This window comes from Lithobates pipiens, unplaced genomic scaffold (genome assembly GCF_037356315.1).
Source record: "Lithobates pipiens isolate NorthernLeopardFrog02 unplaced genomic scaffold, aLitPip1_a1.2 Scaffold_30, whole genome shotgun sequence".
NCBI classification, from domain to species: domain Eukaryota; kingdom Metazoa; phylum Chordata; class Amphibia; order Anura; family Ranidae; genus Lithobates; species Lithobates pipiens.
The window spans coordinates 183,257,584-183,271,550 of record NW_027507791.1 but is presented as its reverse complement, the minus strand read 5'-3'; the positions used below and the strand labels follow the sequence as shown (position 1 = coordinate 183,271,550).

Below are 13,967 nucleotides of genomic sequence, written 5' to 3'. Positions count from 1 at the left end.
ACCTGCTGTATTTTTCCTCTCGATTGCCCGAGGTGACCACCTTGGCTTTTGTCAAGAGAGTTGTAAGTAGGGTGCAAGAACGCCTACAGCCACATCACCCTGAATGCGCTCGATCTCATCTGATCTCGGATGCTAAGCAGGGTCGGGCCTGGTTAGTACCTGGATGGGAGACCGCCTGGGAATACCAGGTGTCGTAGGCTTTTTTCCATTATGTTGCTGGCTTTGGCGACCTGCTGTATTTTTCCTCTCCATTGCCCGAGGTGAGCACCTTGGCTTTTGTCAAGAGAGTTGTAAGTAGGGTGCAAGAACGCCTATGGCCACATCACCCTTAATGCGCTCGATCTCATCTGATCTCGGATGCTAAGCAGGGCCAGGCCTGGTTAGTACCTGGATGGGAGATCGCCTGGGAATACCAGGTGCCGTAGGCTTTTTTCCATTATGTTGTTGGCTTTGGGGACCTGCTGTATTTTTCCTCTCCATTGCCCGAGGTGACCACCTTGGCTTTTGTCAAGAGAGTTGTAAGTAGGGTGCAAGATTGCCTATGGCCACATCACCCTGAATGCGCTCGATCTCGTCTGATCTCGGATGCTAAGCAGGGTCGGGCCTGGTTAGTACCTGGATGGGAGAGCGCCTGGGAATGCCAGGTGCCGTAGGCTTTTTTCCACTATGTTGTTGGTTTTGGCGACCTGCTGTATTTTTCTTCTCGATTGCCCGAGGTGACCACCTTGGCTTTTGTCAAGAGAGTTGTAAGTAGGGAGCAAGATTGCCTACGGCCACATCACCCTGAATGCTCTCGATCTCATCTGATCTCGGATGCTAAGCAGGGTCGGGCCTGGTTAGTACCTGGATGGGAGACTGCCTGGGAATACCAGGTGCCGTAGGCTTTTTTCCATTATGTTGTTGGCTTTGGCGACCTGCTGTATTTTTCCTCTCGATTGCCCGAGGTGACCACCTTGGCTTTTGTCAAGAGAGTTGTAAGTAGGGTGCAAGATCGCCTACGGCCACATCACCCTGAATGCGCTCGATCTCGTCTGATCTCGGATGCTAAGCAGGGTCGGTCCTGGTTAGTACCTGAATGGGAGACCGCCTGGGAATACCAGGTGCCGTAGGCTTTTTTCCATTATGTTGTTGGCTTTGGCGACCTGCTGTATTTTTCCTCTCCATTGCCCGAGGTGACCACCTTGGCTTTTGTCAAGAGAGTTGTAAGTAGGGTGCAAGATCGCCTACGGCCACATCACCCTGAATGCGCTCGATCTCGTCTGATCTCGGATGCTAAGCAGGGTCGGGCTTGGTTAGTACCTGGATGGGAGACCGCCTGGGAATACCAGGTGCCGTAGACTTTTTTCCATTATGTTGTTGGCTTGGCGACCTGCTGTATTTTTCCTCTCGATTGCCCGAGGTGACCACCTTGGCTTTTGTCAAGAGAGTTGTAAGTAGGGTGCAAGATCGCCTACGGTCACATCACCCTGAATGCGCTCGATCTCATCTGATCTCGGATGCTAAGCAGGGTCGGGCCTGGTTAGTACCTGGATGGGAGACCGCCTGGGAATACCATGTGCCGTAGGCTATTTTCCATTATGTTGTTGGCTTGGCGACCTGCTGTATTTTTCCTCTCGATTGCCCGAGGTGACCACCTTGGCTTTTGTCAAGAGAGTTGTAAGTAGGGTGCAAGATCGCCTACGGCCACATCATCCTGATTGCGCTCGATCTCGTCTGATCTCGGATGCTAAGCAGGGTCGGGCCTGGTTAGTACCTGGATGGGAGACTGCCTTGGAATACCAGGTGCCGTAGGCTTTTTTCCATTATGTTGTTGGCTTTGGCGACCTGCTGTATTTTTCCTCTCGATTGCCCGAGGTGACCACCTTGGCTTTTGTCAAGAGAGTTGTAAGTAGGGTGCAAGATCGCCTATGGCCACATCACCCTGAATGCGCCCGATCTCGTCTGATCTCGGATGCTTAGCAGGGTCAGGCCTGATAAGTACCTGGATGGGAGACCGCCTGGGAATACCAGGTGCCGTAGACTTTTTTTCCATTATGTTGTTGGCTTTGGCGACCTGCTGTATTTTTCCTCTCGATTGCCCGAGGTGACCACCTTGGCTTTTGTCAAGAGAGTTGTAAGTAGGGTGCAAGATTGCCTACGGTCACATCACCCTGAATGCGCTCGATCTCATCTGATCTCGGATGCTAAGCAGGGTCGGGCCTGGTTAGTACCTGGATGGGAGACCGCCTGGGAATACCAGGTGCCGTAGGCTATTTTCCATTATGTTGTTGGCTTGGCGACCTGCTGTATTTTTCCTCTCGATTGCCCGAGGTGACCACCTTGGCTTTTGTCAAGAGAGTTGTAAGTAGGGTGCAAGATTGCCTACGGCCACATCACCCTGAATGCGCTCGATCTCGGATGCTAAGCAGGGTTGGGCCTGGTTAGTACCTGGATGGGAGACCGCCTGGGAATACCAGTTGCCGAAGGGTTTTTTCCATTATGTTGTTGGCTTTGGCGACCTGCTGTATTTTTCCTCTCGATTGCCCGAGGTGACCACCTTGGCTTTTGTCAAGAGAGTTGTAAGTAGGGTGCAAGATCGCCTACGGCCACATCACCCTGAATGCGCTCGATCTCGTCTGATCTCGGATGCTAAGCAGGGTCGGGCCTGGTTAGTACCTGGATGGGAGACAGCCTGGGAATACCAGGTGCCGTAGGCTTTTTTCCATTATGTTGTTGGCTTTGGCGACCTGCTGTATTTTTCCTCTCGATTGCCCGAGGTGACCACCTTGGCTTTTGTCAAGAGAGTTGTAAGTAGGGTGCAAGATCACCTACGGCCACATCACCCTGAATGCGCTCGATCTCGTCTGATCTCGTATGCTAAGCAGGGCCGGGCCTGGTTAGTACCTGGATGGGAGACAGCCTGGGAATACCAGGTGCCGTAGGCTTTTTTCCATTATGTTGTTGGCTTTGGCGACCTGCTGTATTTTTCCTCTCGATTACCCGAGGTGACCACCTTGGCTTTTGTCAAGAAAGTTGTAAGTAGGTTGCAAGATCGCCTACGGCCACATCACCCTGAATGCGCTCGATCTCGTCTGATCTCGGATGCTAAGCAGGGTAGGGCCTGGTTAGTACCTGGATGGGAGACCGCCTGGGAATACCAGGTGCCGTAGGCTTTTTTCCATCATGTTGTTGGCTTTGGCGACCTGCTGTATTTTTCCTCTCGATTGCCCGAGGTGACCACCTTGGCTTTTGTCAAGAGAGTTGTAAGTAGGGTGCAAGATCGCCTACGGCCACATCATCCTGAATGCGCTCGATCTCGTCTGATCTCGGATGCTAAGCAGGGTCCGGCCTGGTTAGTAGCTGGATGGGAGACCGCCTGGGAATACCAGGTACCGTAGGCTTTTTTCCATTATGTTGTTGGCTTTGGCGACCTGCTGTATTTTTCCTCTCGATTGCCCGAGGTGACCACCTTGGCTTTTGTCAAGAGAGTTGTAAGTAGGGTGCGAGATCGCCTATGGCCACATCAACCTAAATGCGCTTGATCTTGTCTGATCTCGGATGCTAAGCAGGGTCGGGCCTGGTTAGTACCTGGATGGGAGACCGCCTGAGAATACCAGGTGCCGTAGGCTTTTTTCCATTATGTTGTTGGCTTTGGCGACCTGCTGTATTTTTCCTCTCGATTGCCCGAGGTGACCACCTTGGCTTTTGTCAAGAGAGTTGTAAGTAGGGTGCAAGATCGCCTACGGCAACATCATCCTGAATGTGCTCGATCTCGTCTGATCTCAGATGCTAGTCAGGGTCGCGCCTGGTTAGTACCGGGATGGCAGACCGCCTGGGAATACCAGGTGCCGTAGGCTTTTTTCCATTATGTTGTTGGCTTTGGCGACCTGCTGTATTTTTCCTCTCGATTGCCCGAGGTGACCACCTTGGCTTTTGTCAAGAGAGTTGTAAGTAGGGTGCAAGATCGCCTACGGCCACATCACCCTGAATGCGCTCGATCTCGTCTGATCTTGGATGCTAAGCAGGGTCGGGCCTGGTTAGTACCTGGATGGGAGACCGCCCGGGAATGCCAGGTGCCGTAGGCTTTTTTCCATTATGATGTTGGCTTTGGCGACCTGCTGTATTTTTCCTCTCGATTTCCCGAGGTGACCACCTTGGCTTTTGTCAAGAGAGTTGTATGTAGGGTGCCAGATCGCCTACAGCCACATCACCCTGGATGCGCTCGATCTCGTCTGATCTTGGATGCTAAGCAGGGTCGGACCTGGTTAGTACCTGGATGGGAGACCGCCTGGGAATACCAGGTGCCGTAGGCTTTTTTCCATTATGTTGTTGGCTTTGGCGACCTGCTGTATTTTTCCTCTCGATTGCCCGAGGTGACCACCTTGGCTTTTGTCAAGAGAGTTGTGTAAGTAGGGTGCAAGATCGCCTACGGCCACATCACCCTGAATGCGCTCGATCTCGTCTGATCTCGGATGCTAAGCAGGGTCGGGCCTGGTTAGTACCTGGATGGTAGACCGCCTGGGAATACCAGGTGCCGTAGGCTTTTTTCCATCATGTTGTTGGCTTTGGCGACCTGCTGTATTTTTCCTCTCGATTCCCCGAGGTGACCACCTTGGCTTTTGTCAACAGAGTTGTAAGTAGCGTGCAAGATTGCCTACTGCCACATCACCCTGAATGCGCTCGATCTCGTCTGATCTCGGATGCTAAGCAGGGTCGGGCCTGGTTAGTACCTGGATGGGAGAGCGCCTGGGAGTGCCAGGTGCCGTAGGCTTTTTTCCATTATGTTGTTGGTTTTGGCGACCTGCTGTATTTTTCCTCTCGATTGCCCGAGGTGACCACCTTGGCTTTTGTCAAGAGAGTTGTAAGTAGGGAGCAAGATTGCCTATGGCCACATCACCCTGAATGCGCTCGATCTTGTCTGATCTCGGATGCTAAGCAGGGTTGGGCCTGGTTAGTACCTGGATGGGAGACTGCCTGGGAATACCAGGTGCCGTAGGCTTTTTTCCATTATGTTGTTGGCTTTGGCGACCTGCTGTATTTTTCCTCTCGATTGCCCGAGGTGACCACCTTGGCTTTTGTCAAGAGAGTTGTAAGTAGGGTGCAAGATCGCCTACGGCCACATCACCCTGAATGCGCTCGATCTTGTCTGATCTCGGATGCTAAGCAGGGTCGGGCCTGGTTAGTACCTGGATGGGAGACCGCCTGGGAATAGCAGGTGCCGTAGGCTTTTTTCCATTATGTTGTTGGCTTTGGCGACCTGCTGTATTTTTCCTCTCGATTGCCCGAGGTGACCACCTTGGCTTTTGTCAAGAGAGTTGTAAGTAGGGAGCTAGATCGCCTACGGCCACATCACCCTGAATGCGCTCGATCTTGTCTGATCTCGGATGCTAAGCAGGGTCGGGCCTGGTTAGTACCTGGATGGGAGACCGCCTGGGAATACCAGGTGCCGTAGGCTTTTTTCCATTATGTTATTGGCTTTGGCGACCTGCTGTATTTTTCCTCTCGATTGCCCGAGGTGACCACCTTGGCTTTTGTCAAGAGAGTTGTAAGTAGGGCACACGATCGCCTACGGCCACATCACCCTGAATGCGCTCGATCTCGTCTGATCTCGGATGCTAAGCAGGGTCGGGCCTGGTTAGTACCTGGGTGGGAGACCGCCTGGGAATACCAGGTGCCGTAGGCTTTTTTCCATTATGTTGTTGGCTTTGGCGACCTGCTGTATTTTTCCTCTCGATTGCCCGAGGTGACCACCTTGGCTTTTGTCAAGAGAGTTGTAAGTAGGGTGCAAGAATGCTCACGGCCACATCACCCTGAATGCTGTCGATCTCGTCTGATCTCGGATGCTAAGCAGGGTCGGGCCTGGTTAGTACCTGGCTGGGAGACCGCCTGGGAATACCAGGTGCCGTAGGCTTTTTTCCATTATGTTGTTGGCTTTGGCGACCTGCTGTATTTTTCCTCTCCATTGCCCGAGGTGACCACCTTGGCTTTTGTCAAGAGAGTTGTAAGTAGGGTGCAAGATCGCCTACGGCCACATCACCCTGAATGTGCTCGATCTCGTCTGATCTCGGATGCTAAGCAGGGTCGGGCTTGGTTAGTACCTGGATGGGAGACCGCCTGGGAATACCAGGTGCCGTAGACTTTTTTCCATTATGTTGTTGGCTTGGCGACCTGCTGTATTTTTCCTCTCCATTGCCCGAGGTGACCACCTTGGCTTTTGTCAAGAGAGTTGTAAGTAGGGTGCAAGATTGCCTACGGCCACATCACCCTGAATGCGCTCGATCTCGTCTGATCTCGGATGCTAAGCAGGGTCGGGCCTGGTTAGTACCTGGATGGGAGAGCGCCTGGGAATGCCAGGTGCCGTAGGCTTTTTTCCACTATGTTGTTGGTTTTGGCGACCTGCTGTATTTTTCTTCTCGATTGCCCGAGGTGACCACCTTGGCTTTTGTCAAGAGAGTTGTAAGTAGGGAGCAAGATTGCCTACGGCCACATCACCCTGAATGCCCTCGATCTCATCTGATCTCGGATGCTAAGCAGGGTCGGGCCTGGTTAGTACCTGGATGGGAGACTGCCTGGGAATACCAGGTGCCGTAGGCTTTTTTCCATTATGTTGTTGGCTTTGGCGACCTGCTGTATTTTTCCTCTCGATTGCCCGAGGTGACCACCTTGGCTTTTGTCAAGAGAGTTGTAAGTAGGGTGCAAGATCGCCTACGGCCACATCACCCTGAATGCGCTCGATCTCGTCTGATCTCGGATGCTAAGCAGGGTCGGTCCTGGTTAGTACCTGAATGGGAGACCGCCTGGGAATACCAGGTGCCGTAGGCTTTTTTCCATTATGTTGTTGGCTTTGGCGACCTGCTGTATTTTTCCTCTCCATTGCCCGAGGTGACCACCTTGGCTTTTGTCAAGAGAGTTGTAAGTAGGGTGCAAGATCGCCTACGGCCACATCACCCTGAATGCGCTCGATCTCGTCTGATCTCGGATGCTAAGCAGGGTCGGGCTTGGTTAGTACCTGGATGGGAGACCGCCTGGGAATACCAGGTGCCGTAGACTTTTTTCCATTATGTTGTTGGCTTGGCGACCTGCTGTATTTTTCCTCTCGATTGCCCGAGGTGACCACCTTGGCTTTTGTCAAGAGAGTTGTAAGTAGGGTGCAAGATTGCCTACGGTCACATCACCCTGAATGAGCTCGATCTCATCTGATCTCGGATGCTAAGCAGGGTCGGGCCTGGTTAGTACCTGGATGGGAGACCGCCTGGGAATACCATGTGCCGTAGGCTATTTTCCATTATGTTGTTGGCTTGGCGACCTGCTGTATTTTTCCTCTCGATTGCCCGAGGTGACCACCTTGGCTTTTGTCAAGAGAGTTGTAAGTAGGGTGCAAGATCGCCTATGGCCACATCATCCTGATTGCGCTCGATCTCGTCTGATCTCGGATGCTAAGCAGGGTCGGGCCTGGTTAGTACCTGCATGGGAGACTGCCTTGGAATACCAGGTGCCGTAGGCTTTTTTCCATTATGTTGTTGGCTTTGGCGACCTGCTGTATTTTTCCTCTCGATTGCCCGAGGTGACCACCTTGGCTTTTGTCAAGAGAGTTGTAAGTAGGGTGCAAGATCGCCTATGGCCACATCACCCTGATTGCGCCCGATCTCGTCTGATCTCGGATGCTTAGCAGGGTCAGGCCTGGTTAGTACCTGGATGGGAGACCGCCTGGGAATACCAGGTGCCGTAGACTTTTTTCCATTATGTTGTTGGCTTTGGCGACCTGCTGTATTTTTCCTCTCGATTGCCCGAGGTGACCACCTTGGCTTTTGTCAAGAGAGTTGTAAGTAGGGTGCAAGATCGCCTACGGTCACATCACCCTGAATGCGCTCGATCTCATCTGATCTCGGATGCTAAGCAGGGTCGGGCCTGGTTAGTACCTGGATGGGAGACCGCCTGGGAATACCAGGTGCCGTAGGCTATTTTCCATTATGTTGTTGGCTTGGCGACCTGCTGTATTTTTCCTCTCGATTGCCCGAGGTGACCACCTTGGCTTTTGTCAAGAGAGTTGTAAGTAGGGTGCAAGATTGCCTACGGCCACATCACCCTGAATGCGCTCGATCTCGGATGCTAAGCAGGGTTGGGCCTGGTTAGTACCTGGATGGGAGACCGCCTGGGAATACCAGTTGCCGAAGGGTTTTTTCCATTATGTTGTTGGCTTTGGCGACCTGCTGTATTTTTCCTCTCGATTGCCCGAGGTGACCACCTTGGCTTTTGTCAAGAGAGTTGTAAGTAGGGTGCAAGATCGCCTACGGCCACATCACCCTGAATGCGCTCGATCTCGTCTGATCTCGGATGCTAAGCAGGGTCGGGCCTGGTTAGTACCTGGATGGGAGACAGCCTGGGAATACCAGGTGCCGTAGGCTTTTTTCCATTATGTTGTTGGCTTTGGCGACCTGCTGTATTTTTCCTCTCGATTGCCCGAGGTGACCACCTTGGCTTTTGTCAAGAGAGTTGTAAGTAGGGTGCAAGATCACCTACGGCCACATCACCCTGAATGCGCTCGATCTCGTCTGATCTCGTATGCTAAGCAGGGCCGGGCCTGGTTAGTACCTGGATGGGAGACAGCCTGGGAATACCAGGTGCCGTAGGCTTTTTTCCATTATGTTGTTGGCTTTGGCGACCTGCTGTATTTTTCCTCTCGATTACCCGAGGTGACCACCTTGGCTTTTGTCAAGAAAGTTGTAAGTAGGTTGCAAGATCGCCTACGGCCACATCACCCTGAATGCGCTCGATCTCGTCTGATCTCGGATGCTAAGCAGGGTCCGGCCTGGTTAGTAGCTGGATGGGAGACCGCCTGGGAATACCAGGTGCCGTAGGCTTTTTTCCATTATGTTGTTGGCTTTGGCGACCTGCTGTATTTTTCCTCTCGATTGCCCGAGGTGACCACCTTGGCTTTTGTCAAGAGAGTTGTAAGTAGGGTGCAAGATCGCCTACGGCCACATCACCCTGAATGCGCTCGATCTCGTCTCATCTCGGATGCTAAGCAGGGTCGGGCCTGGTTTGTACCTGGATGGGAGACCGCCTGGGAATACCAGGTGCCGTAGGCTTTTTTCCATTATGTTGTTGGCTTTGGCGACCTGCTGTATTTTTCCTCTCGATTGCCCGAGGTGACCACCTTGGCTTTTGTCAAGAGAGTTGTAAGTAGGGTGCAAGAATGCCTACGGCCACATCACCCTGAATGCGCTCGATCTCGTCTGATCTCGGATGCTAAGCAGGGTCGGACCTGGTTAGTACCTGGATGGGAGGAGACCGCCTGGGAATACTCGGTGCCGTAGGCTTTTTTCCATTATGTTGTTGGCTTTGGTGACCTGCTGTATTTTTCCTCTCGATTGCCCGAGGTGACCACCTTGGCTTTTGTCAAGAGGGTTGTAAGTAGGGTGCAAGATCGCCTACGGCCACATCACCCTGAATGCGCTCGATCTCGTCTGATCTCGGATGCTAAGCAGGGTCGGGGCTGGTTAGTACTTGGATGGGACACCGCCTGGGAATTCCAGGTGCCGTAGGCTTTTTTCCATTATGTTGTTGGCTTTGGCGACCTGCTGTATTTTTCCTCTCGATTGCCTGAGGTGACCACCTTGGCTTTTGTCAAGAGAGTTGTAAGTAGGGTGCAAGATTGCCTACGGCAACATCACCCTGAATGCGCTCAATCTCGTCTGATCTCGGATGCTATGCAGGGTCGTGCCTGGTTAGTACCTGGATGGGAGACCGCCTAGGAATACCAGGTGCAGTAGGCTTTTTTCCATTATGTTGTTGGCTTTGGCGACCTGCTGTTTTTTTCCTCTCGATTGCCCGAGGTGACCACCTTGGCTTTTGTCAAGAGAGTTGTAAGTAGGGTGCAAGATCGCCTACGGCCACATCACCCTGAATGCGCTCGATCTCGTCTGATCTCGGATGCTAAGCAGGGTCGGGTGTGGTTAGTACCTGGATGGGAGACCGCCTGGGAATACCAGGTGCCGTAGGCTTTTTTCCATTATGTTGTTGGCTTTGGTGACCTGCTGTTTTTTTCCTCTCGATTGCCCGAGGTGACCACCTTGGCTTTTGTCAAGAGAGTTGTAAGTAGGGTGCTAGATCGCCTATGGCCACATCAACCTAAATGCGCTTGATCTTGTCTGATCTCGGATGCTAAGCAGGGTCGGGCCTGGTTAGTACCTGGATGGGAGACCGCCTGAGAATACCAGGTGCCGTAGGCTTTTTTCCATTATGTTGTTGGCTTTGGCGACCTGCTGTATTTTTCCTCTCAATTGCCCGAGGTGACCACCTTGGCTTTTGTCAAGAGAGTTGTAAGTAGGGTGCAAGATCGCCTACGGCAACATCATCCTGAATGTGCTCGATCTCGTCTGATCTCAGATGCTAGTCAGGGTCGCGCCTGGTTAGTACCGGGATGGGAGACCGCCTGGGAATACCAGGTGCCGTAGGCTTTTTTCCATTATGTTGTTGGCTTTGGCGACCTGCTGTATTTTTCCTCTCGATTGCCCGAGGTGACCACCTTGGCTTTTGTCAAGAGAGTTGTAAGTAGGGTGCAAGATCGCCTACGGCCACATCACCCTGAATGCGCTCGATCTCGTCTGATCTTGGATGCTAAGCAGGGTCGGGCCTGGTTAGTACCTGGATGGGAGACCGCCCGGGAATGCCAGGTGCCGTAGGCTTTTTTCCATTATGATGTTGGCTTTGGCGACCTGCTGTATTTTTCCTCTCGATTTCCCGAGGTGACCACCTTGGCTTTTGTCAAGAGAGTTGTATGTAGGGTGCCAGATCGCCTACAGCCACATCACCCTGGATGCGCTCGATCTCGTCTGATCTTGGATGCTAAGCAGGGTCGGACCTGGTTAGTACCTGGATGGGAGACCGCCTGGGAATACCAGGTGCCGTAGGCTTTTTTCCATTATGTTGTTGGCTTTGGCGACCTGCTGTATTTTTCCTCTCGATTGCCCGAGGTGACCACCTTGGCTTTTGTCAAGAGAGTTGTGTAAGTAGGGTGCAAGATCGCCTACGGCCACATCACCCTGAATGCGCTCGATCTCGTCTGATCTCGGATGCTAAGCAGGGTCGGGCCTGGTTAGTACCTGGATGGTAGACCGCCTGGGAATACCAGGTGCCGTAGGCTTTTTTCCATTATGTTGTTGGCTTTGGCGACCTGCTGTATTTTTCCTCTCGATTGCCCGAGGTGACCACCTTGGCTTTTGTCAAGAGAGTTGTAAGTAGGGTGCAAGATCGCCTACGGCAACATCATCCTGAATGTGCTCGATCTCGTCTGATCTCAGATGCTAATCAGGGTCGCGCCTGGTTAGTACCGGGATGGGAGACCGCCTGGGAATACCAGGTGCCGTAGGCTTTTTTCCATTATGTTGTTGGCTTTGGCGACCTGCTGTATTTTTCCTCTCGATTGCCCGAGGTGACCACCTTGGCTTTTGTCAAGAGAGTTGTAAGTAGGGTGCAAGATCGCCTACGGCCACATCACCCTGAATGCGCTCGATCTCGTCTGATCTTGGATGCTAAGCAGGGTCGGGCCTGGTTAGTACCTGGATGGGAGACCGCCCGGGAATGCCAGGTGCCGTAGGCTTTTTTCCATTATGATGTTGGCTTTGGCGACCTGCTGTATTTTTCCTCTCGATTTCCTGATGTGACCACCTTGGCTTTTGTCAAGAGAGTTGTATGTAGGGTGCCAGATCGCCTACAGCCACATCACCCTGGATGCGCTTGATCTCGTCTGATCTTGGATGCTAAGCAGGGTCGGACCTGGTTAGTACCTGGATGGGAGACCGCCTGGGAATACCAGGTGCCGTAGGCTTTTTTCCATTATGTTGTTGGCTTTGGCGACCTGCTGTATTTTTCCTCTCGTTTGCCCGAGGTGACCACCTTGGCTTTTGTCAAGAGAGTTGTAAGTAGGGTGCAAGATTGCCTACGGCCACATCACCCTGAATGCACTCGATCTCGTCTGATCTCGGATGCTAAGCAGGGTCGGGCCTGGTTAGTACCTGGATGGGAGACCGCCTGGGAATACCAGGTGCCGTAGGCTTTTTTCCATTATGTTGTTGGCTTTGGCGACCTGCTGTATTTTTCCTCTCGATTCCCCGAGGTGACCACCTTGGCCTTTGTCAAGAGAGTTGTAAGTAGGGTGCAAGATCGCCTACGGCCACATCACCCTGAATGCGCTCGATCTCGTCTGATCTCGGATGCTAAACAGGGTCGGGCCTGGTTAGTACCTGGATGGGAGACCGCCTGGGAATACCAGGTGCCGTAGACTTTTTTCCATTATGTTGTTGGCTTTGGCGACCTGCTGTATTTTTCCTCTCGATTCCCCGAGGTGACCACCTTGGCTTTTGTCAAGAGAGTTGTAAGTACGGTGCAAGATCACCTATGGCCACATCACCCTGAATGCGCTCGATCTCGTCTTATCTCGGATGCTAAGCAGGGTCGCGCCTGGTTAGTACCTAGATGGGAGACCGCCTGGGAATACCAGGTGCTGTAGGCTTTTTTCCCATTATGTTGTTGGCTTTGGCGACCTGCTATATTTTTCCTCTCGATTGCCCGAGGTGACCACCTTGGCTTTTGTCAAGAGAGTTGGAAGTAGGGTGCAAGATCGCCTACGGCCACATCACCCTGAATGCGCTCGATCTCGTCTGATCTCGGATGCTAAGCAGGGTTGGGCCTGGTTAGTACCTGGATGGGAGACCGCCTGGGAATACCAGGTGCCGTAGGCTTTTTTCCATTATGTTGTTGGCTTTGGCGACCTGCTGTATTTTTCCTCTCGATTGCCCGAGGTGACCACCTTGGCTTTTGTCAAGAGAGTTGTAAGTAGGGTGCAAGGTCGCTTACGGTCACATCACCCTGAATGCGCTCGATCTCGTCTGATCTCGGATGCTAAGCAGGGTCGGGCCTGGTTAGTACCTGGATGGGAGACCGCCTGGGAATACCAGGTGCCGTAGGCTTTTTTCCATTATGTTGTTGGCTTTGGCGACCTGCTGTATTTTTCCTCTCGATTGCCCGAGGTGACCAGCTTGGCTTTTGTCAAGAGAGTTGTAAGTAGGGTGTTAGATCACCTACGTCCACATCACACTGAATGCGCTCGATCTCTTCTGATCTCGGATGCTAAGCAGGGTCGGGCCTGGTTAGTACCTGGATGGGAGACCGCCTGGGAATACCTGGTGCCGTAGGCTTTTTTCCATTATGTTGTTGGCTTTGGCGACCTGCTGTATTTTTCCTCTCGATTGCCCGAGGTGACCACCTTGGCTTTTGTCAAGAGAGTTGTAAGTAGGGAGCTAGATCGCCTACGGCCACATCACCCTGAATGCGCTCGATCTTGTCTGATCTCGGATGCTAAGCAGGGTCGGGCCTGGTTAGTACCTGGATGGGAGACCGCCTGGGAATACCAGGTGCCGTAGGCTTTTTTCCATTATGTTATTGGCTTTGGCGACCTGCTGTATTTTTCCTCTCGATTGCCCGAGGTGACCACCTTGGCTTTTGTCAAGAGAGTTGTAAGTAGGGTACACGATCGCCTACGGCCACATCACCCTGAATGCGCTCGATCTCGTCTGATCTCGGATGCTAAGCAGGGTCGGGCCTGGTTAGTACCTGGGTGGGAGACCGCCTGGGAATACCAGGTGCCGTAGGCTTTTTTCCATTATGTTGTTGGCTTTGGCGACCTGCTGTATTTTTCCTCTCGATTGCCCGAGGTGACCACCTTGGCTTTTGTCAAGAGAGTTGTAAGTAGGGTGCAAGAACGCCTACGGCCACATCACCCTGAATGCTGTCGATCTCGTCTGATCTCAGATGCTAAGCAGGGTCGGGCCTGGTTAGTACCTGGCTGGGAGACCGCCTGGGAATACCAGGTGCCGTAGGCTTTTTCCATTATGTTGTTGGCTTTGGCGACCTGCTGTATTTTTCCTCTCGATTGCCCGAGGTGACCACCTTGGCTTTTGTCAAGAGAGTTGTAAGTAGGGTGCAAG

General features: G+C 52.5%; 34 non-coding genes and 27 pseudogenes across 34 annotated transcripts; all 61 read left to right on the top strand.

Moving 5' to 3' along the window:
* The first annotated feature begins 81 nt into the window (after positions 1 to 81).
* LOC143952039 (5S ribosomal RNA) lies at positions 82 to 200 on the top strand. The gene has a single exon (XR_013267254.1). It is a non-coding gene; the product is annotated as a 5S ribosomal RNA (ribosomal RNA).
* A 109-nt stretch (positions 201 to 309) lies between these two features.
* On the top strand, positions 310 to 428 carry LOC143943936 (5S ribosomal RNA; annotated as a pseudogene).
* A 109-nt stretch (positions 429 to 537) lies between these two features.
* Positions 538 to 656, top strand: LOC143954545 (5S ribosomal RNA). The gene has a single exon (XR_013269526.1). It is a non-coding gene; the product is annotated as a 5S ribosomal RNA (ribosomal RNA).
* Positions 657 to 765: 109 nt separating this feature from the next.
* Positions 766 to 884, top strand: LOC143948570 (5S ribosomal RNA). Its single transcript, XR_013265408.1, has one exon. It is a non-coding gene; the product is annotated as a 5S ribosomal RNA (ribosomal RNA).
* A 109-nt stretch (positions 885 to 993) lies between these two features.
* Positions 994 to 1,112, top strand: LOC143952166 (5S ribosomal RNA). Its single transcript, XR_013267369.1, has one exon. It is a non-coding gene; the product is annotated as a 5S ribosomal RNA (ribosomal RNA).
* Positions 1,113 to 1,221: 109 nt separating this feature from the next.
* On the top strand, positions 1,222 to 1,340 carry LOC143952069 (5S ribosomal RNA). Its single transcript, XR_013267281.1, has one exon. It is a non-coding gene; the product is annotated as a 5S ribosomal RNA (ribosomal RNA).
* Positions 1,341 to 1,448: 108 nt separating this feature from the next.
* LOC143951691 (5S ribosomal RNA) lies at positions 1,449 to 1,567 on the top strand. Its single transcript, XR_013266940.1, has one exon. It is a non-coding gene; the product is annotated as a 5S ribosomal RNA (ribosomal RNA).
* A 108-nt stretch (positions 1,568 to 1,675) lies between these two features.
* Positions 1,676 to 1,794, top strand: LOC143954850 (5S ribosomal RNA; annotated as a pseudogene).
* A 109-nt stretch (positions 1,795 to 1,903) lies between these two features.
* LOC143945578 (5S ribosomal RNA) lies at positions 1,904 to 2,022 on the top strand (annotated as a pseudogene).
* A 110-nt stretch (positions 2,023 to 2,132) lies between these two features.
* LOC143951291 (5S ribosomal RNA) lies at positions 2,133 to 2,251 on the top strand. The gene has a single exon (XR_013266577.1). It is a non-coding gene; the product is annotated as a 5S ribosomal RNA (ribosomal RNA).
* A 108-nt stretch (positions 2,252 to 2,359) lies between these two features.
* Positions 2,360 to 2,468, top strand: LOC143949510 (5S ribosomal RNA; annotated as a pseudogene).
* A 109-nt stretch (positions 2,469 to 2,577) lies between these two features.
* On the top strand, positions 2,578 to 2,696 carry LOC143952912 (5S ribosomal RNA). The gene has a single exon (XR_013268043.1). It is a non-coding gene; the product is annotated as a 5S ribosomal RNA (ribosomal RNA).
* Positions 2,697 to 2,805: 109 nt separating this feature from the next.
* LOC143944602 (5S ribosomal RNA) lies at positions 2,806 to 2,924 on the top strand (annotated as a pseudogene).
* Positions 2,925 to 3,033: 109 nt separating this feature from the next.
* LOC143950505 (5S ribosomal RNA) lies at positions 3,034 to 3,152 on the top strand. Its single transcript, XR_013265866.1, has one exon. It is a non-coding gene; the product is annotated as a 5S ribosomal RNA (ribosomal RNA).
* Positions 3,153 to 3,261: 109 nt separating this feature from the next.
* On the top strand, positions 3,262 to 3,380 carry LOC143945732 (5S ribosomal RNA; annotated as a pseudogene).
* A 109-nt stretch (positions 3,381 to 3,489) lies between these two features.
* LOC143947503 (5S ribosomal RNA) lies at positions 3,490 to 3,608 on the top strand (annotated as a pseudogene).
* Positions 3,609 to 3,717: 109 nt separating this feature from the next.
* On the top strand, positions 3,718 to 3,836 carry LOC143948836 (5S ribosomal RNA; annotated as a pseudogene).
* A 109-nt stretch (positions 3,837 to 3,945) lies between these two features.
* LOC143952847 (5S ribosomal RNA) lies at positions 3,946 to 4,064 on the top strand. Its single transcript, XR_013267984.1, has one exon. It is a non-coding gene; the product is annotated as a 5S ribosomal RNA (ribosomal RNA).
* Positions 4,065 to 4,173: 109 nt separating this feature from the next.
* Positions 4,174 to 4,292, top strand: LOC143943585 (5S ribosomal RNA; annotated as a pseudogene).
* A 111-nt stretch (positions 4,293 to 4,403) lies between these two features.
* On the top strand, positions 4,404 to 4,522 carry LOC143950604 (5S ribosomal RNA). The gene has a single exon (XR_013265956.1). It is a non-coding gene; the product is annotated as a 5S ribosomal RNA (ribosomal RNA).
* Positions 4,523 to 4,631: 109 nt separating this feature from the next.
* On the top strand, positions 4,632 to 4,750 carry LOC143945697 (5S ribosomal RNA; annotated as a pseudogene).
* A 109-nt stretch (positions 4,751 to 4,859) lies between these two features.
* LOC143953553 (5S ribosomal RNA) lies at positions 4,860 to 4,978 on the top strand. Its single transcript, XR_013268624.1, has one exon. It is a non-coding gene; the product is annotated as a 5S ribosomal RNA (ribosomal RNA).
* A 109-nt stretch (positions 4,979 to 5,087) lies between these two features.
* Positions 5,088 to 5,206, top strand: LOC143953511 (5S ribosomal RNA). Its single transcript, XR_013268586.1, has one exon. It is a non-coding gene; the product is annotated as a 5S ribosomal RNA (ribosomal RNA).
* A 109-nt stretch (positions 5,207 to 5,315) lies between these two features.
* LOC143951161 (5S ribosomal RNA) lies at positions 5,316 to 5,434 on the top strand. Its single transcript, XR_013266459.1, has one exon. It is a non-coding gene; the product is annotated as a 5S ribosomal RNA (ribosomal RNA).
* Positions 5,435 to 5,543: 109 nt separating this feature from the next.
* On the top strand, positions 5,544 to 5,662 carry LOC143943909 (5S ribosomal RNA). The gene has a single exon (XR_013264978.1). It is a non-coding gene; the product is annotated as a 5S ribosomal RNA (ribosomal RNA).
* A 109-nt stretch (positions 5,663 to 5,771) lies between these two features.
* LOC143944485 (5S ribosomal RNA) lies at positions 5,772 to 5,890 on the top strand (annotated as a pseudogene).
* Positions 5,891 to 5,999: 109 nt separating this feature from the next.
* Positions 6,000 to 6,118, top strand: LOC143953497 (5S ribosomal RNA). Its single transcript, XR_013268573.1, has one exon. It is a non-coding gene; the product is annotated as a 5S ribosomal RNA (ribosomal RNA).
* A 108-nt stretch (positions 6,119 to 6,226) lies between these two features.
* Positions 6,227 to 6,345, top strand: LOC143953533 (5S ribosomal RNA). The gene has a single exon (XR_013268606.1). It is a non-coding gene; the product is annotated as a 5S ribosomal RNA (ribosomal RNA).
* A 109-nt stretch (positions 6,346 to 6,454) lies between these two features.
* LOC143950633 (5S ribosomal RNA) lies at positions 6,455 to 6,573 on the top strand. Its single transcript, XR_013265982.1, has one exon. It is a non-coding gene; the product is annotated as a 5S ribosomal RNA (ribosomal RNA).
* Positions 6,574 to 6,682: 109 nt separating this feature from the next.
* LOC143952165 (5S ribosomal RNA) lies at positions 6,683 to 6,801 on the top strand. Its single transcript, XR_013267368.1, has one exon. It is a non-coding gene; the product is annotated as a 5S ribosomal RNA (ribosomal RNA).
* A 109-nt stretch (positions 6,802 to 6,910) lies between these two features.
* On the top strand, positions 6,911 to 7,029 carry LOC143952067 (5S ribosomal RNA). The gene has a single exon (XR_013267280.1). It is a non-coding gene; the product is annotated as a 5S ribosomal RNA (ribosomal RNA).
* A 108-nt stretch (positions 7,030 to 7,137) lies between these two features.
* Positions 7,138 to 7,256, top strand: LOC143954427 (5S ribosomal RNA). The gene has a single exon (XR_013269420.1). It is a non-coding gene; the product is annotated as a 5S ribosomal RNA (ribosomal RNA).
* A 108-nt stretch (positions 7,257 to 7,364) lies between these two features.
* Positions 7,365 to 7,483, top strand: LOC143945466 (5S ribosomal RNA; annotated as a pseudogene).
* A 109-nt stretch (positions 7,484 to 7,592) lies between these two features.
* Positions 7,593 to 7,711, top strand: LOC143945221 (5S ribosomal RNA; annotated as a pseudogene).
* A 109-nt stretch (positions 7,712 to 7,820) lies between these two features.
* LOC143951279 (5S ribosomal RNA) lies at positions 7,821 to 7,939 on the top strand. Its single transcript, XR_013266566.1, has one exon. It is a non-coding gene; the product is annotated as a 5S ribosomal RNA (ribosomal RNA).
* A 108-nt stretch (positions 7,940 to 8,047) lies between these two features.
* Positions 8,048 to 8,156, top strand: LOC143949509 (5S ribosomal RNA; annotated as a pseudogene).
* A 109-nt stretch (positions 8,157 to 8,265) lies between these two features.
* LOC143952911 (5S ribosomal RNA) lies at positions 8,266 to 8,384 on the top strand. The gene has a single exon (XR_013268042.1). It is a non-coding gene; the product is annotated as a 5S ribosomal RNA (ribosomal RNA).
* Positions 8,385 to 8,493: 109 nt separating this feature from the next.
* Positions 8,494 to 8,612, top strand: LOC143944601 (5S ribosomal RNA; annotated as a pseudogene).
* A 109-nt stretch (positions 8,613 to 8,721) lies between these two features.
* Positions 8,722 to 8,840, top strand: LOC143954803 (5S ribosomal RNA; annotated as a pseudogene).
* A 109-nt stretch (positions 8,841 to 8,949) lies between these two features.
* Positions 8,950 to 9,068, top strand: LOC143943843 (5S ribosomal RNA; annotated as a pseudogene).
* Positions 9,069 to 9,177: 109 nt separating this feature from the next.
* On the top strand, positions 9,178 to 9,299 carry LOC143946205 (5S ribosomal RNA; annotated as a pseudogene).
* A 109-nt stretch (positions 9,300 to 9,408) lies between these two features.
* On the top strand, positions 9,409 to 9,527 carry LOC143954448 (5S ribosomal RNA). The gene has a single exon (XR_013269439.1). It is a non-coding gene; the product is annotated as a 5S ribosomal RNA (ribosomal RNA).
* A 109-nt stretch (positions 9,528 to 9,636) lies between these two features.
* Positions 9,637 to 9,755, top strand: LOC143948138 (5S ribosomal RNA; annotated as a pseudogene).
* A 109-nt stretch (positions 9,756 to 9,864) lies between these two features.
* LOC143954116 (5S ribosomal RNA) lies at positions 9,865 to 9,983 on the top strand. Its single transcript, XR_013269136.1, has one exon. It is a non-coding gene; the product is annotated as a 5S ribosomal RNA (ribosomal RNA).
* A 109-nt stretch (positions 9,984 to 10,092) lies between these two features.
* LOC143947501 (5S ribosomal RNA) lies at positions 10,093 to 10,211 on the top strand (annotated as a pseudogene).
* A 109-nt stretch (positions 10,212 to 10,320) lies between these two features.
* On the top strand, positions 10,321 to 10,439 carry LOC143948075 (5S ribosomal RNA; annotated as a pseudogene).
* Positions 10,440 to 10,548: 109 nt separating this feature from the next.
* On the top strand, positions 10,549 to 10,667 carry LOC143952846 (5S ribosomal RNA). The gene has a single exon (XR_013267983.1). It is a non-coding gene; the product is annotated as a 5S ribosomal RNA (ribosomal RNA).
* A 109-nt stretch (positions 10,668 to 10,776) lies between these two features.
* LOC143943583 (5S ribosomal RNA) lies at positions 10,777 to 10,895 on the top strand (annotated as a pseudogene).
* A 111-nt stretch (positions 10,896 to 11,006) lies between these two features.
* Positions 11,007 to 11,125, top strand: LOC143950602 (5S ribosomal RNA). Its single transcript, XR_013265954.1, has one exon. It is a non-coding gene; the product is annotated as a 5S ribosomal RNA (ribosomal RNA).
* Positions 11,126 to 11,234: 109 nt separating this feature from the next.
* Positions 11,235 to 11,353, top strand: LOC143946462 (5S ribosomal RNA; annotated as a pseudogene).
* Positions 11,354 to 11,462: 109 nt separating this feature from the next.
* Positions 11,463 to 11,581, top strand: LOC143952845 (5S ribosomal RNA). The gene has a single exon (XR_013267982.1). It is a non-coding gene; the product is annotated as a 5S ribosomal RNA (ribosomal RNA).
* A 109-nt stretch (positions 11,582 to 11,690) lies between these two features.
* Positions 11,691 to 11,809, top strand: LOC143944891 (5S ribosomal RNA; annotated as a pseudogene).
* A 109-nt stretch (positions 11,810 to 11,918) lies between these two features.
* LOC143951910 (5S ribosomal RNA) lies at positions 11,919 to 12,037 on the top strand. Its single transcript, XR_013267138.1, has one exon. It is a non-coding gene; the product is annotated as a 5S ribosomal RNA (ribosomal RNA).
* A 109-nt stretch (positions 12,038 to 12,146) lies between these two features.
* Positions 12,147 to 12,265, top strand: LOC143951706 (5S ribosomal RNA). Its single transcript, XR_013266953.1, has one exon. It is a non-coding gene; the product is annotated as a 5S ribosomal RNA (ribosomal RNA).
* A 109-nt stretch (positions 12,266 to 12,374) lies between these two features.
* On the top strand, positions 12,375 to 12,493 carry LOC143946363 (5S ribosomal RNA; annotated as a pseudogene).
* A 110-nt stretch (positions 12,494 to 12,603) lies between these two features.
* On the top strand, positions 12,604 to 12,722 carry LOC143948870 (5S ribosomal RNA). The gene has a single exon (XR_013265435.1). It is a non-coding gene; the product is annotated as a 5S ribosomal RNA (ribosomal RNA).
* Positions 12,723 to 12,831: 109 nt separating this feature from the next.
* LOC143950370 (5S ribosomal RNA) lies at positions 12,832 to 12,950 on the top strand. The gene has a single exon (XR_013265778.1). It is a non-coding gene; the product is annotated as a 5S ribosomal RNA (ribosomal RNA).
* A 109-nt stretch (positions 12,951 to 13,059) lies between these two features.
* On the top strand, positions 13,060 to 13,178 carry LOC143944981 (5S ribosomal RNA; annotated as a pseudogene).
* A 109-nt stretch (positions 13,179 to 13,287) lies between these two features.
* On the top strand, positions 13,288 to 13,406 carry LOC143951160 (5S ribosomal RNA). The gene has a single exon (XR_013266458.1). It is a non-coding gene; the product is annotated as a 5S ribosomal RNA (ribosomal RNA).
* Positions 13,407 to 13,515: 109 nt separating this feature from the next.
* LOC143943897 (5S ribosomal RNA) lies at positions 13,516 to 13,634 on the top strand. Its single transcript, XR_013264977.1, has one exon. It is a non-coding gene; the product is annotated as a 5S ribosomal RNA (ribosomal RNA).
* Positions 13,635 to 13,743: 109 nt separating this feature from the next.
* Positions 13,744 to 13,862, top strand: LOC143944001 (5S ribosomal RNA; annotated as a pseudogene).
* Positions 13,863 to 13,967: the final 105 nt, after the last annotated feature.